Source organism: Mchenga conophoros, unplaced genomic scaffold, assembly GCF_057382185.1.
Source record: "Mchenga conophoros isolate Kocher_MC1m ecotype Shallow Benthic unplaced genomic scaffold, M_conophoros_male_GT1.1 unmapped_scaffold_4, whole genome shotgun sequence".
Classification (NCBI taxonomy): domain Eukaryota; kingdom Metazoa; phylum Chordata; class Actinopteri; order Cichliformes; family Cichlidae; genus Mchenga; species Mchenga conophoros.
Window position 1 is genome coordinate 378,271 of NW_028182331.1, and position 16,039 is coordinate 394,309.

Genomic DNA, 16,039 nt, shown 5'->3' on the forward strand with positions numbered 1-16,039 from the left:
TCTTCAACATGAGCCTGGAAATGCAGAGAGTGCCATCACTCTGGAAGACATCCTGCCTGGTTCCTGTCCCTAAAAAGATCAATCCATCGACCCTCTGTGATTACAGTCCAGTGGCTCTGACCTCACATGTCATGAAGACGCTGGAGAGACTCATCCTGAGACATCTGCGTCTGCTGGTGGAGCCTTGGCTGGACCCCCTGCAGTTTGCTTATCAACCTCGTATCGGCGTGGAGGATGCCATCATATACCTGCTGGACCAGGCTTATTCTCACCTGGACATTGTTGGGAGCACTGTGAGGGTCATGTTCTTTGACTTCTCCAGTGCTTTTAACACGATCAGACAATCACTGCTGGGGAATAAGCTCACGGAAATGCAGGTGGACGCCCCACTGGTAGGTTGGATTACGGACTATTTAACAAGTCGACCGCAGTATGTTCGACTGAAGAGCTGTCGCTCAGATAACATCCTTAGCAGCACAGGGGCGCCGCAGGGGACGGTCCTATCACCCTTCCTCTTCACCCTCTACACATCTGACTTCAGGTACAAGTCTCAGTCATGTCATCTGCAGAAATTCTCGGATGACTCTGCCATTGTGGGCTGTATCAGGGATGGACAGGAGGAGTGCAGGAGTGTGGTGGACAGCTTTGTCGAGTGGTGTGAGCTAAACCACCTACAACTTAACATCACAAAGACAAAGGAACTGATTATGGACTTTAGGAAGCAGGCTCCTCCTCCTAACCCTGTCACCATCAGAGGGGCTGATGTGGAGATAGTTGAGGACTACCGGTACCTGGGGGTACACTTGGACTGTAAGCTGGACTAGACCATGAACACCAATGCTATCTTCAAAAAAGGGCAGAGTCTGCTTTTCCTACTGAGGTGACTCAAGTCCTTCAATGTTGGTAGGAAAATGCTGACCATGTTCTATCACTCAGTGGTGGAGAGCGTAGTGTTCTTTGCAGCTGTGTGCTGGGGAAGTGGAGTGAAGACAGCTGATGCCAACAGGCTGAACAAACTGATTAAAAAGGCTGGTTCTGTCCTGGGTGTCAGACTTGAGAACCTGGAGGAGGTGTCTGAAAGGAGAATGCTAAAAAAAGCTTGTTTCTATCATGGACAACCCCTCCTACCCCATGCACACCCCCATGATGGACCATCGGAGCAAACGCAGCAAAAGACTCATTGCCCCGAAATGCAGAACTGACCGCCACAGTAAATCCTTTGTACCGGTGGCAATAAGACTGTGTAACTCTTCCTCACTCTGTAGGTGATTTTCCTGAGACGATTACCAATGTTATTCTGTTCCCTTCCAGACTGTGCAATAACACCCAAGAGTGCCTTTTTGAATATTTGTTTCATTCCCCCATCATACGCTGCTACTCCCTTTATTGTATTGCACAATACTATTTCACTTTCTAGACTGATAGTTAAGTTATTTATTCACCAGGATATTGTATATGCTTTAAATGTTATATACCTATGTGGTATGTGACTTTTGTTGCCATGATGCCAGGTCTCTCTTGGAAATGAGATTTTTAATCTCAATGAGATTTTTTACCTGGATAAATAAAGGATTGATAAAAAAAATAGTTATATATATTACTTCGTTAGAGTTATTTGATACTATGTCTTGCACTATCCTACTGTATATTACTGTATACTACTATTCTTATTGTATATCTCTTATCTTATTCATCTGTTCCTCTGTCTCCTGCTGCTTTGAGCATGTACATGACAAAAGAATTTCCCTCGGGATAAATAAAGTTATTCTTATTCTTATCTTATTCTTATTCTTATCCTCTGAAGCCTTGCATAAGTATGAAGTATGATTGTCAATCATTCTCGTGCCGCATCTCCTGTACAGCACAGAATGCGTTGAGCTTGTTAAATTTACATAAATATTTATTCGCTAGCGTGTGACTCTGAAGTGCTGTACTGTATGTTTGTAAGTTTTCTCCCCAGCAAACACTGTCAACGAAACATTTTGCACCGTCAAAGGCACCTGCAGTAGCACCCAAAAGGCAGAGAAAGATGCTAACATCACACAAAAAGTTGGACTTCTGGACATGCTAAAGGAAGGTAGAAGTTACCGTATTTTTTGTATTTTAAGGCGCAATACACGAAACAAAACAGAAAAGTCAAACTTTACTCAACTAAGTCAAAGGAGCTTGCAAAGAAAAGCGTCTGGACTTCTTTAAGTTGCTTGACGACGTTTCACCTCTCATCTGAGAAGCTTCTACCGTCTTCAAGCAACTTAAAGAAGTCCAGACGCTTTTCTTTGCAAGCTCCTTTGACTACGATGACCTAGATGACTGAGAACCTTCACAGACATATTTACTCAACTAATTTTTTTTGCTTCATCTACTTCCGTACCATTGATTCATTAATGTTGAATTCTCTGGCAGCTGCGGTATTCCAGTGTTCTGGACCTGAAAAAAGGGTTTGATCTTTGGTTTCATTCTACAACACTGGACTTTATTTTCTACGAAGGTTTGAACTTTGAGAGTGTTTAAAGAAGAGAGAAAAATGTGAAAATGTTCATGCCTGTCTCAGAAAAGTGTAAAGAGTGTGCAGTGAGGGGTTTTACAGCCTTAAAACATCTATAATAGTTTAAAAAAAAGAAAAAGAAAAATGGCTACTTCGGATTTCACCTATGGCGGGTTATTTTTAGAACGCAACTCCCGTGATAAGTGAGGGACCACTGTACATAGCCTCTTAATGTGACCAATATCTTTTTAATAGAGACACAGGTGACCATTTTCAGTATTTCAAAAGTTTGCCCGTGCTTTTCAGCTGAACTAGCATGCTAGCGCTAAGTTATCAAGGATTAGTCTAAATACTGATGCTAGTGATGTCTGGAAAAAAGTAGCCTGTCAAACTTACCGTGCAAACTTCAGATGAACAACCACAGATCATCAAAAACAATTGAAATCGTATATTTGTGATTTGTCCTAAAAACGTCGTTGCTCGACGTTTTCTGCTCTCGTGTTCTCTCTCCACTCTGCAGATGGTGCGTGCTGCTGGTTCGTTCGCTGTGGCCATGAACTAGGAGCTGTTCTCCCGCTCCTCCCACCCTCACATCATTATCCAATCATAGACAAGCTACAGATGCACATTCAAAATTAGGCGCACTCAGTGCAGCAGAGAGTAGCTTACAGTAGCCTACAGCTCTGTGGACAGGAGGCACCATGGACATCCTATGGGAGGCACTATTAGGTTGTTTAGCCTGTGAAATCGCTCACCTAACCCAAAAACAGTAGTCTAGTCTAAGTAACACATTACAATTAAAAGAAGCATAAAGAATACAAGGATTATGACTGAACAGAAGCGTTACTTAGGCTATTGATAATAACAATTTCTTATAGGTCACTCTACAAAAGGCTGCAAATAGCCTGAATGATTAAAAAACCGACAATGTCATTATAATTGTATGTCTTTATATACCCTATCCGGTTGTTCAGTGATGACGCGACGAATCCTACTTCCGGGCCTAAAGTAGTCTGCGTTTAATATGGCTTTTGTGTTGTTAACATGTTTAATGTTATGTATTTTCTTCTATTTGATCTCAAAAAGCTCCTAAAACAGTCAGTGATCACTGTTGACCTCCCTCGGCTTTTATTACCGCTAATCATTTATTTAAGCTCAGTTTTTAAAACCTTAGGATGTAACTACAGCCCAGCCCGTGCAGCAGTATATGAATGACTAACCTCGTATTGTGGATATCCATCTACAATACGAGGTTAGTCATTCTCAGTTGTTCTCCTGGCTGAAGTTTGGTCCTTTTACAGCATCCTGCCATGTGATTACATTTGTTCCTGACCACCGAGAACACTCACGTTAACTTTTATCGAGTGGAAAAAAAAGTTAGCTTGTTTATATTATGCTAACATAGCTGTGTCGCTAGCGGTCACGTAGCACATCATTATATACCAGCTAGCCCAACTTCAGTAACCCTACAAACGTCACTGCTGTTTAGTTTTCTGTCTTCATTTATGCTGGAAGTGATAACAGAGCTGTACGTTTTAATTTGTTTCCAAAACCCCGCAGTCAGGACATGCTATATTGTATTTAGATAGAAGCTAGCGAGCTAACTCCCTGCTAACTTCTAACTCCGTTAAATGTCATAAATTCCGTTTTCATGGATGCCTGGATGTTAAACTCAATTGTTACACCTGGTAGAGCAGAACGCTGATCATTTTATTAAAGATGAAAGACTTTAGACAGTTTTCAACTCTCAGTAATGCCACAGTGATCGTTTGATATATGGACCTGCAGCGGAGTTTAGGTCCAGACACGGCTAGTGACGTCAGACTGAACAATCGAATAAATAGTAAAGTAACCTCTCAGGTTCACAATGACATTTTCTGTTGTCACAACCCGGCTCATAGGAAGTGACAAACAAATGGGAGACCACACACAGGCTTTTAAAGACTGTAAGACATAATTAATCAAAATAAGGTAAAGCAACTTAAACACAATTTAAAGGACATAACAGCCATAACTGAAACTTCCAAATGAACATGACAAGTGCCAGAGAGAGTGTCAAAGCCAGCCTCCCTCGCTGGTTCAGTCAAGGTGTCTTTATATACACTGGGACTGGCCTCTCAGGTGTGCTGCATCAATAATTGGGCCAGCTCCACCTACCTGCAAGAAACAGGTAAAAGAAAAAGCAAAACACAAGGCCAGCCCACTGGCCGTCACACTTCCCCCCCATAGAACAGGGTCTCACCCTGAATTGGCAAACACATTTACATTATGAATTTGCAACTAGAAGAACTAACATATATTAAATTCATAACATATATACACACACATGCAACCTCACTTTCAACACCTTTTGTATGCTCAAAAATCATCATCATCAGCTCAACTCCAACCTCAGCAACCTTGGTACCTAGGAGCAATTTAAGAGGAAGGAAAACGATACTGGAGAGGACATACTTCAAAGCATATGAGGAGTGAAGCTGCTGGTTACAAAGGGGCACGGGACAAAGCATCTGCCATGACATTATCTTTGCCCTTAATGTGCTGGATATCAAAATTGTAAGGCTGCAAAAAGAGAGCCCACCGCATGAGCCTCTGATTTGGGTTCTGCAATGCGTTCAAGAAAGTGAGAGGGTTATGGTCAGAAAATACCTCAATTGGCCGAGCAGAATCTAAATATACCCTAAAATGCTGCAAGGCCAAGACTAATGCCAAAGCTTCCTTCTCAATGACCAAATAATTCAGCTGATGGGAGTTGAACTTCTTGGAATAGAAACTAACTGGATGTTCAGTACCTTGCTTGTCAGCTTGGACTAGAACAGCACCTGCACCAATGTGGCTTGCGTCCACGTACAGCTTAAAGGGCTGATCCAGGCGAGGGGCTAAAAGCACAGGTTCAGAGCACAGTAAAGCTTTTACATCCCAAAAAGCTTGCTGGCATGCTGCAGACCAAATAAACTTTACTTTGGCCTTCAACAAATCAGTCAGATGAGCAACCACTGTTGAGAAGTTTCGACAAAAACAGCGGTAATAACCGACCAGACCCAAAAATCTCATGAGTTCCTTTTTGGTTACTGGAACAGGGAACTCTTTAATGGCCAACACCTTTGCATCAACTGGCCTCACATAACCTTGGCCTACAACCTTACCAAGATAGGTCACAGTTGCTTTTGCAAATTCACATTTTGCCAGGTTGATAGTCAGATTTCCCCAAACTAATCGTTCAAACAAAGTGCGAATACGATCCAGATGATCCTCCCAGGTGCTACTATATACCACCACTTCATCTAGGTAAACAGCACAGCCTTTCAGCCCATTAAAAGTCACTGTTAATTTTATCAATTTATTTGTCATTACTTTAACACTAATCCACTGTTTATTTTTTTATTTACTTTAGTTCATTTTCTCCTCTTTGATCACTACGATTTCTTGACTATTTATTATTTCACAAAAAATCAACTAATCTACTTTGTCTCCCTTTTTGTCATCAAGGAATTCACACACACACTCACAGGCTGGTCACTCGCCCCCACCTTTTCTTTCTCTCTCACACATACGCACATTTTACTCTTCGTTCGTTCCACCTGTGACCCCGCCCCTCGAGGCTGGCTCACACACACCTCATGCTTCTCGCAGTCTCATTCAAACTTTCTGCGAGACACTTCTTCCTCTGCTTATTCCGGACAACGCCCTAAGCGGCACACAGAGCGGGTGCCATCCACTCGTGAACCTCACAAATTATTCAAACTGCGCCACGGACTCGATACCGCGGTTTCTCTTCCCCTAAAAAATATAAAACCAAATTAAACCCCCAATTGACTTCACAGTTCCCAACAATTCACGACACGGCCTTCTGCCGCGATTTCTGCACACCACAAACACACACTTTTTAGACACGAATTCTTTTTTGTTACTTTAATTGACTCCCGTACTTCAGACGAGACGCCGACTCTAATGGCGCTTTCACACACACACGCAATCTACACACACTGCAGTCAGTGGGCTGAGCCAAGCAGTCGTTCTCTCACTAACAAAACAACTTGCCCCCACTCTCATGCAGGTTATCAACCACGACTAGGATCCAACACCTAGCTTTAGTTATTTAAGGAGCCACCAATCCCCAGGTCACCACCCTGGATCTCCTGCCCTCACAGGTCCTAGCCCCGCGTCCGAGACTAGGTGGGGTAACCAAACCCGTGACACGCGCAGCCCTTAGCTGGCGACGAAGCCTCTCAGCCCCGCTTTCTAACTAATAATTACACGTTTCCTGCTTTAACGCACGGGGACGGATCACACACCGCCACTTTTTTCCTAATAACTAAGACGGATCAAACACCGCCACGGATCAAACACCGATTCTATTAATCCGTAACAAACGTCTCCTGCTTTAACGCACCGAGATATCCTTACGGGGCGCTAAACATCAACCTGAGTTCTTATCAAAAGTCTCTTGCTTTAGTCGCTCACAGTACGCTAAACATCAACCTGAGTTCTTAGCAAAAGTCTCTTGCTTTAGTCGCACTGAGACGGACGCTAGCCGCCTTTTTTTTTTCTACTGAGTGAATTTACGCTGGGATACGTTCAACTTAGCGAACAGATAATTTAGGCTTTAAACAATATGCACGGTTCGAAAATAAACAGGTCGTGCTTACCTTTTAATCATGTGAGCTAGCTCTCTGTTCGCCTTGTTTCACAATCTCAGCTCTGCCAATTCATCTCTGGGCCTCGAGCGAATCCCGCGGGTTCGGCACCAAAACTGTTATGAAATCAGTTTTACCCCGGTTCTTTTCATTCCTCGAGCGTCCAGAGATGGCACCGGACTCAGTAGTCATTTTCACAAAATCTTTATTCATCTTCATTTACTCATCTTCATTTATCTTCATTTAAGCATGCACTTCTAGAAGGGAAGAGAGGCCGGTGTCCCTCTGCAAAAATCTTCACCCCTTTGTTAGTTACAGCCAGCTTTAGAGAAGTGACCCCATCATAAAACCCCCTACGGTGTGCTGGAAACTCTGTGTCTGTGTCTATGTGAGTGCTCGTGAGTGAGTGTGTGCGCATACCTGTGTGTATGTGCGTGCACATGAGTGAGTGTGCGTGTGGATGTGTGTGCGTGACCGTTAAAACACTGTGGGTGTAGGTGACCCCCTAGAGGTCATAAAACCCCTCTCACTTCCTGACCACAGTTACAAATGTTGAGACCCCCACCCTAAAACTTCCTCTGGGGAATTTCCACTCAGTGGGGGAGGTCTACAATCTACTCCTAAGTTCACGACACAATCAGCCTTTATTACTCCACAGGCAGTATCTCTAAAATAATTCTACATTCTATGGTAACACATTTCTAAACTCTAAATCAGCTAAACAGTTCTACAGTCGCTGCTCGTGCGGTCGACCGGCCAGTCAGCTGAGCAGTTTTGTGTTCTTTTTCTAACTTTAATGCTCTTTTTGTTGTTGTTTTTCACCGTCTACTCAGTATATTTGTATTCTTTTCCTTTTCCTCATTTTTCCTCTACACGTCATGCTATTGTCTGTACACCAGTGCTTGTAACTGACACTGAAAATGTTTATGATGTGCTCTGCCACCTGAGCTACAGCCACCCCTATGTGGCTGTAGCTCAGGTGGCAGAGCAGGTCAGCCACTAATCAGAAGGTCGGTGGTTTGATCCCAGGCTGCCTCCTGGCTGCATGCCAAATATCCTTGGGCAAGATACTAACCCCATGTTTGCCTACTGGTGATGGTCAGAGGGCCCGGTGGCGCCAGTGTCCGGCAGCCTCGCCTCTGTCAGTGCGCCCCAGGGCAGCTGTGGCTACAACGTAGCTGCCATCACTAGTGTGTGAATGACTGAATGTAGTGTGAAGCGCTTTGGGTCTTTAAGGACTAGGAAAGCGCTATACAAATGCAGGCTATTTTACAATTTTGTGATTTTTCAGACTTGTTTCCGACACTTCGACAGGCCCCCAAGGCTCACCTACACCAGGGACTTACTCATCCAGCTGCGGCTGCAGCTACAGCCCGGCCTCGGACTTTTCCGCCCCACTACCACGGACTGCTTTCCCGAGGAAATACTCTGTGGACACGGAAATTGAAAAACGCACAATAGCAAGGTAACCAGGAGGAGATTAAATAAGAGCGGGGTTGAGAGCCAGACTCAAGAGGGAGGCACACAAACAACGAGCGTCTTGCGCCCATTATCCTTGCTAATGTGCGGTCTCTCTACTCCAAGCTGGACGAGCTGGAAGCCTGCGTCAACCACCTGCATGAGTACAGAACTGCCTCTGTTCTGGCGTTCACGGAATCGTGGTTAAACAACAGTGACGATGACAGCACTCTGCACATTGATGGCTTTTCACCACCTCTATGTCTGGACAGGGACCGCGAACGCACCGGGAAGCAACATTTAGACGTGTGTCGGAATGCAAACAACAGCTGGTGCTCTACAGTCCCTGTGCCCCTACTACCTCCCCAGAGAATTCCCACAGCTTTTCATCATCTTGGTTTACATCCACCCCAGAGCTGATGCAGCTAAAGCCACAGAGTACATCACCAACCCTCTGTACAAACTGGAACAATTATCACCAGTCTCTCCCAAGTTCATCCTGGGTGATTTCAACCACTGTTCCCCTGACAAGTTGCTTAAAGGATACCAACAGTATGTTACATGCAGCACACGTCAGGGGAAGACTCTGGATAAATGCTATGGCTCTGTACCAGATACATTTAAAGCCCTCACCCTCCCCCCTCTCGGCTCAGCAGACCACCACACCATCCTGCTGGCCCCTGCTTACACCCCAGTCATCAAGAGGATTAAAAAGGTCACCAAAAACATCAAGCTGTGGACAGAGGAAAGTATCCTCACCCTGCAAGGATGTTTCGAAGCCACTGACTGGGACAGCCTTCTTTCGCCCTCTGATGACATCGACAAACAAGTCAACACGGTGACATCATACATCTCCTTCTCCGTTGACAACATTATCCCCTCAAAAACTACCCCAACAACAAACCCCCTGGATCACCAAGGAGCTCAAGGAAATCCTTAATAAAAAAAGAGGGTTTTCTTCACCGGCTCTGCTCTGGACAAAAAGAAGGTCAACAGGGAGGTCAAGAGGCCATAAAAACTGCTAAACTGGAGTATAAAAACACAGTTGAAAAAAATTTCACCACAGGGGACCGTCGCACAGCCTGGCAGGGCCTCCAAACCATGGCCTCTGTGAATACTGTGGTGACAACCCCCAGAACCATCCAGGTGGAGGGCAGTAACCCTTCCTCCTTCCCTGACGACCTTCTACACCAGGTTTGAGACGGACAATATCACCCAGCTTGAGGAGTCTAGATCCTCACTAAAACCTGGCAGCTCTGCACTCACCTTCAGGACTGAGGATGTGAGAGCCCTCAGGAGGACCAGGGAGAGGAGCTCACCCGGCCCTGACAACATCAGCAGTCGAGTCCTGAGGCACTGTGCAGGGCAACTAGGAAGTGTGTTCCGGACTCCATTTCAACATTCAATTGACATTCACACCGACCCTCAGCTGTGGAAACACTCCACAGTCATCCCCATCCCATAAAGAAACAACCCAAAGTCTCTGAATGATCTTCGTCCTGTGGCCCTCACCTCCCTGGTAATGAAGGCCATGGAGAAGATCATAAAACAGCACATTGTAAGAGCAACTGACCCCCTGATGGACCCCCTCCAGCTTGCTTACCATGCGCACAGAGGTGTCGATGATGCAAAAATCTTCATCTTGAACTCCATCCACAAACATCTGGAACTCCCTCACTCCTCTGCCAGACTTCTGTTTGCTGATTTCTCATCAGCGTTCAACACTCTGCAGCCTCATATCCTGGCCACTAAACTTTCCTCCCGATTTCACCTGGATGATCAGCTAATCCTGTGGATATTGGACTTTTTGACCAACAGGACTCAGAAAGTTTGGGTCAACAACTCTCTCTCCGGTCTCTGTTCCACCTCCACTGGCTCCCCCCTGCCCGTCAACCTCTACACCGATGACTACAGATCCACTCAGCCCAACTGTCACCTGGTGAAATATGCTGATGGCAAGGTTCTCCTGTCACTGCTTTCAGGCCCCTCACAACACCATGGGCCCGCTCTGCAGGAGATTGTAGAGTGGTGTGACAGCTCCAAACTTGAACTGAACGTGAGCAAAACCAAAGAGGTGGTGGTGACCTTCTCCAGTAGGCAGAGGGATCTGGCTGCTTCAGTCAGCACCACCATCCATGGGAAGCCAGTGGAGGTAGTTTAGGAGTACTAATACCTGGGAACCATCTTTGGCAACCTCCTGAAATTCTCTGCCAACACAGAGGAGATTCTCAGGAGGTGCCACCAATGGCTATACCTCCTTAGGAAACTCAACTCCTTTGGAGTCAGCACACCCATCATAATGACTTTTTACTATGCCTTCCTGGAAAGCATCATGACATTCTCCATTACCTGCTGGTTCCACTCCCTCAGCCTTCAGAACAGGAACAGACTGCAGCACACTGCATCAGTGTGCTCTAAAATCATTGGCTGGCCTGTCAGAACTGTGGCACAGGTTTTCAGCCAACAGGCCCTTTGACAGGCAGCCAAAAGCATCAATGACCCCCTCTCACATTCTTCACCCCGCATTTCAATGGCTCCCCTTTGGGCGGCGCCTCCGCTGCATTTCCTGCAGGACTGAGAGGAGGAGAGCCACCTTTGTCCCCAAAGCCACTCTGCTTTTTAACTCCAGCCGATAAGACCATTTCCCACACCAGAAACATAAACTACACTCTTTCCATACTGCCGACACTTTACTCACTTACAGTTATTTACTCACCGTTCGGTCACTTTAATTTTGAAACTATGTAATTTGTGTATACATTGTATATTCTGTGTATTTATTATCTCACTCTTATTTCCTGTTTATGCCCTGTCCTTATCTTCAATGTCAAGCTGCTCTGTTGTATGTTAATTGCCCCATGGGGATAAATAAAGTCTTTCTGAATCTGATTCTGATTCTAAATGGCCGGACTGATTTGGATATCTCCTCTGCTACAATAAAACTTGCTTTCACAACAGCTTCCCTTTGTGATTTTGCTCTTGTGGAAAACATCTGCAGAAATGTTAGATTCTTCTTTAGCTCTTCTACCTTCCATAGTTTCTGCCCTGCATTCAGGTTTTTCAGCTTATCCTGATGTTTTGTCTCGTAGTGCCGTCATAAATTAAATTCCTTAATTACAGCCACATTAGCTCCACAAATAAGACACACGGGTTTACCAGCAATGTCTGTAAACATATATTCAGCCTCCCACCGGTGCTGAAAGGCTCTGTTTTCAGAATCAACTTTTCTCTTTGCCATTGTGAGGGGCTAGCTTCACAATAACAGAAGTTTGACTGGCAAGGAAGCTGCAGCGCTGCATTATGGGATCTGTTGTTTGTGTGTTATTAGTACCTCATATCGACGGGCCATGCATAACAATAGTAATAAATCTATATAAAATGATCTTGCGGGCCGGATATAAATGTACGCCGGGCTGGATGTGGCCTGTGGGCCTTGAGTTTGGCACGTGTCCTAGAGCATAGCTTAGCTCTTCCAAGTGCTAGCACATGGAGCTCCCCATGTGCATTAGTGCCGAAGTCTGACAATACTCTTCGATTCTGTACGAATTATCGAAAAGAAATGCAGCCCCTAAAGCCAACTCTTTTCCCTTACTTAGGATGGATGACTGTGTTGATTGGGTTGGATCCGCTACTTTTGTGGCCAAATTACATTTATCAAAGGGATTTTGGCAGGTTCCTTCAACTCCTAGAGCGTCTGAGAACTCTGTATTTGTTACCCCCGATCACTTCCTTGCTGTTGGAGCACTACGTCTTGGCCATACTTTACCCTTTACTCTACCTCTCCATTCCAACAAGCTAGGGATGCACCGATACGATACCGGTATCAGGTATCGGCCTCGATACCACATTTTCTAAAGTACTCGTACTCGTTAAAAGTCCCCCCGATACCGGGGACCGATACCACGGTCTATGTTTGAGCGGCGTGTAAGGGGTTAATCACAGGCGCCGAGTGCCTGCCCCCAGGCCCCGGCTGCAGCTCAGAGCGGGGGAGAAGGGGAGGCGAGACATGTCTGAGCAAATTGTGCTCAGCGAAATTGTCCAGAGGAGGCTCAAAAGGTAGCGCATTTAACACAAGCAATTTAATCAAGCACCTAAAATCCCAACACGACAATGAGTACAAGGAGTTTACCCACGCTTCTAAACCAACACAACCCACACTGCAGCAAACTCTTGCAAGGCGAGAGAAAATGTCCAGAGACAATCTACGTGCTGTGAAAATAATACAAGCAATTATCGAGTACATTGCATTGAGTGACCTGCCACTCTCGGAGGTAGAAAATGTTGGATTCCTGCGTCTCCTACATGTTCTGGAGCCCAGATATGATTTCCCAAGCCGCCACTACATGACTGACACGGAGCTGTCCGTGAAAAAACATATCCACAGCCTACTGCAAATCTCCTCTGCGTTTAGTTTCACACGGATATTTGGACAAGCAGTGTTAGCCCCGTGTTGCTGATCAGCCTAACCTCCCAGTGGATAGACGAGTTTCACGCCGCAACGAGCCATAACATGTCGAACAATTCCGTGGCTCCCACACCAGCCAGGCTATAGTGCATGTGTTTGAGGAAATGCTCCAGACATGGGGTATACCTAAGACATCAGTACATGTTGTGCTTTGTGACAATGCCAAAAACATGATTGAAGCCATGAACGACGCAGGGCTCCCAAGTCTGCCATATGTCGCGCACACGCTCCAACTGGCTGTTCACGAGGGCTTATTAGCACAGATGAGCATAGCTGATGCTATAGCAGTGGGATGGAAAATAGTTGGGCATTTTAAACATCCCGCCTTAGCCTACACCCGCCTCGAGGACATTCAGGGTCAGCGCAAGTGTTGGGGGTGTCCGAGCATGAACTCCCTGACCATCTCACCGCTCACCAGTGGGCTCTTATGGAGACGACTGTTGCCATCCTCGCCCCCTTTGAGGAACTAACTAAAAAAGTGAGCAGCTACGACGCACTAGCCTCTGATGTCATCCCAGCTGTGACTGTGCTGGTGTGATTTCTAAACAGAGAAACAGACGAACAAATTTAAAATTAAATTTTGTTTTTTTATAATTATTTATTCTGTAATATGTTGCATACAACATGCTTTTCATTTTAAATAAATGTTCTTAATTCCAAACTAGTCCCTTTTTTGTTAGTTTTTTGTTAAATTATAGGACTAAAGCTGTTACCTGTAAATTTAAATCATGTTTTTATTAAGTACTCGGTATCGGTATCGGCGAGTACTGAAATGGAAGTACTCGTACTCGTACTCGTTTTCAAAAAAGTGGTATCGGTGCATCACTACAACAAGCATTCCTGTTCTCAGGAAACCGGGTGTGAACGGCAAGAATCCAAACAAAAGAAATTCATATCATTCCACACATTCTCAAGTCCATGGATGCGTAGCATTTGCAGGTGTGGGTGTCATGCCCTGGGGCTTTTTGCTGCCAGTGTAAATGTTAATTTACAATGTATGACCGGCTTATGTATTTCAGTTTTTAATAAGAGCCAGTTAATACCATAGCTGAACTCCAAACATCACAATACTGTAATAACTATTTCGTATTGTGTTGCCTTGCATGAAGAGCATAGATTTATATGAGCTCTTTAAGGTGTATGAGGTATATTAACTGATAAAAAAAAAGTGTGTTTCAAGAGTTTTTATCATCAGTTTGCATTTTTAATGCCCTTTACGTCATTATAGCCCTTCACATTATCATGAATACATAATTTCTTTAGGTCAGCTGGGAGACTGACACTATTACCTTCACTTTGCACATATGCTGCAGTTTTGAGAATGACCATGCATTCCAATGTGAGAGCAGTGAACGACGCCAATGTTTTTCAGTTTTTACTCGATTGTTCCTACCAGCCTCCCACATTGTCTAGGCCCAAAACTTTACACGTCACTGATGGTATTTCAGTTAACTTCTTTTCCTGGTTCCTTAACACATGTCTGCTTCCAGAAAAACAAGTTACTCTGGGTTAGTGCTCCGTGGCTTGTTCCAGTAGGCTAGGTTGTTCATAGCTGAGAGTGCAGGATTCAACACGTTGTTAAGGTTCAAAAATTGAGGAAGGAGAGTACAAACATCCATGGTCCAGAAGATCTTGGTGAAACAATGATTTTAATGAATACACACGTGTGGGAAGAACAACTCTGTACGCCGACAGCAATTGATCTTCGACATACTCAAAGCATACACAGATTTTTATAGCATCAGGGTTTGAATTAATGACGCCCCTTCATGCGTCACAGATTCATTTTATACATACGTCAAATCAACACCACAATGACTTTTAACACAGTTCGAAAGAACATCATCTTCTATTTTCATGGCCGGCCCTTCCTGTCTACCTTTCAGTTCTTATCTTGTTCCTCTTTTACCGAGACAATTTTGCAGTTACAACCAGACATGACTAACCTCTCTCCTCTAAATAAATCTAACTAATGTGTGTGTGTGTTGACCTCACTCAGCCTCTATGTCACCTCTCACCTACTAACTGTCTGTATCTTGCCCTTAAATGCTCTTTCTCAATTCACCTGTTGCACTTCTGACCTTTCACCAGGACAGAGGCTCATCTTTATGTGTAACAACCTAACTGAGACTATGTATATGTCCTCTACTAAATAAATGTTTTAACCAAGAACCTCTACTTAAAGTTTAATACCTTTAAAGAACCTGAACATCAACTCAAATAAGCACAGATATGCATTGTGTACACAATAGTTATAACTGCATCTGAAATACAAGGTCAACATCATCATAAACATCTTAAGGCCATCTTAAAGCCATCTGTTACATTGTTAAAGCAATGATCAATTTGAATAACCTAGTAATTCAAATAGCCTCGTCTAGCCTGCTGCTCAAAATAACTTTCACTTCTGCAAACTCTCTGCAAGCCTGTTTCCTGTCAGCCTGTGACTTTTAGCCTTTCTGAAAGACACACTGTTCAACCTCTGAATGCAATATCCATGCTGCAGATTATATTCTTAATGCAATGGTAATGTTGATGATTCTTTAACAATAGCAGTAAAATAATTTCCCTGCTCCACAACGTCTCAGTCATATGTTGTATTTTCAATAAAACAATGTTCCACAGTTCAAAATCCAAAATTAGTTATCTTGCTTGTTTGTCATTTTCAGGTCACAGACTACGGTGTTGTTCCAATGCGTTTCCTGAAGCTGAATATCCCGTCTCAGAGTGTCACTGAAAAACTAGTTGATGCATTTATTATTTCTAGGCTGGACTACTGTAAGTCATTATTACCAGGATGTCCTAAAAACTATCTGAAAAGCCTTCAGTTGATCCAAAATGCTGCAGCAAGAGTAGTGGCAGGGACTAGAAAGAGAGAGCAGTTTTCTCCTATATTGGCTTCACTTCATTGGCTCCCTGTTAAATCCAGAATTGAATTCAAAATCCTGCTCCTCACATATGAGGACTTAAATAACCAGGCCCCATCTTATCTTA

General features: G+C 44.3%; 1 pseudogene; it reads left to right on the forward strand.

The window, feature by feature from the left end:
* Positions 1–1,110: 1,110 nt before the first annotated feature.
* On the forward strand, positions 1,111–10,523 carry LOC146546215 (uncharacterized; annotated as a pseudogene).
* Positions 10,524–16,039: the final 5,516 nt, after the last annotated feature.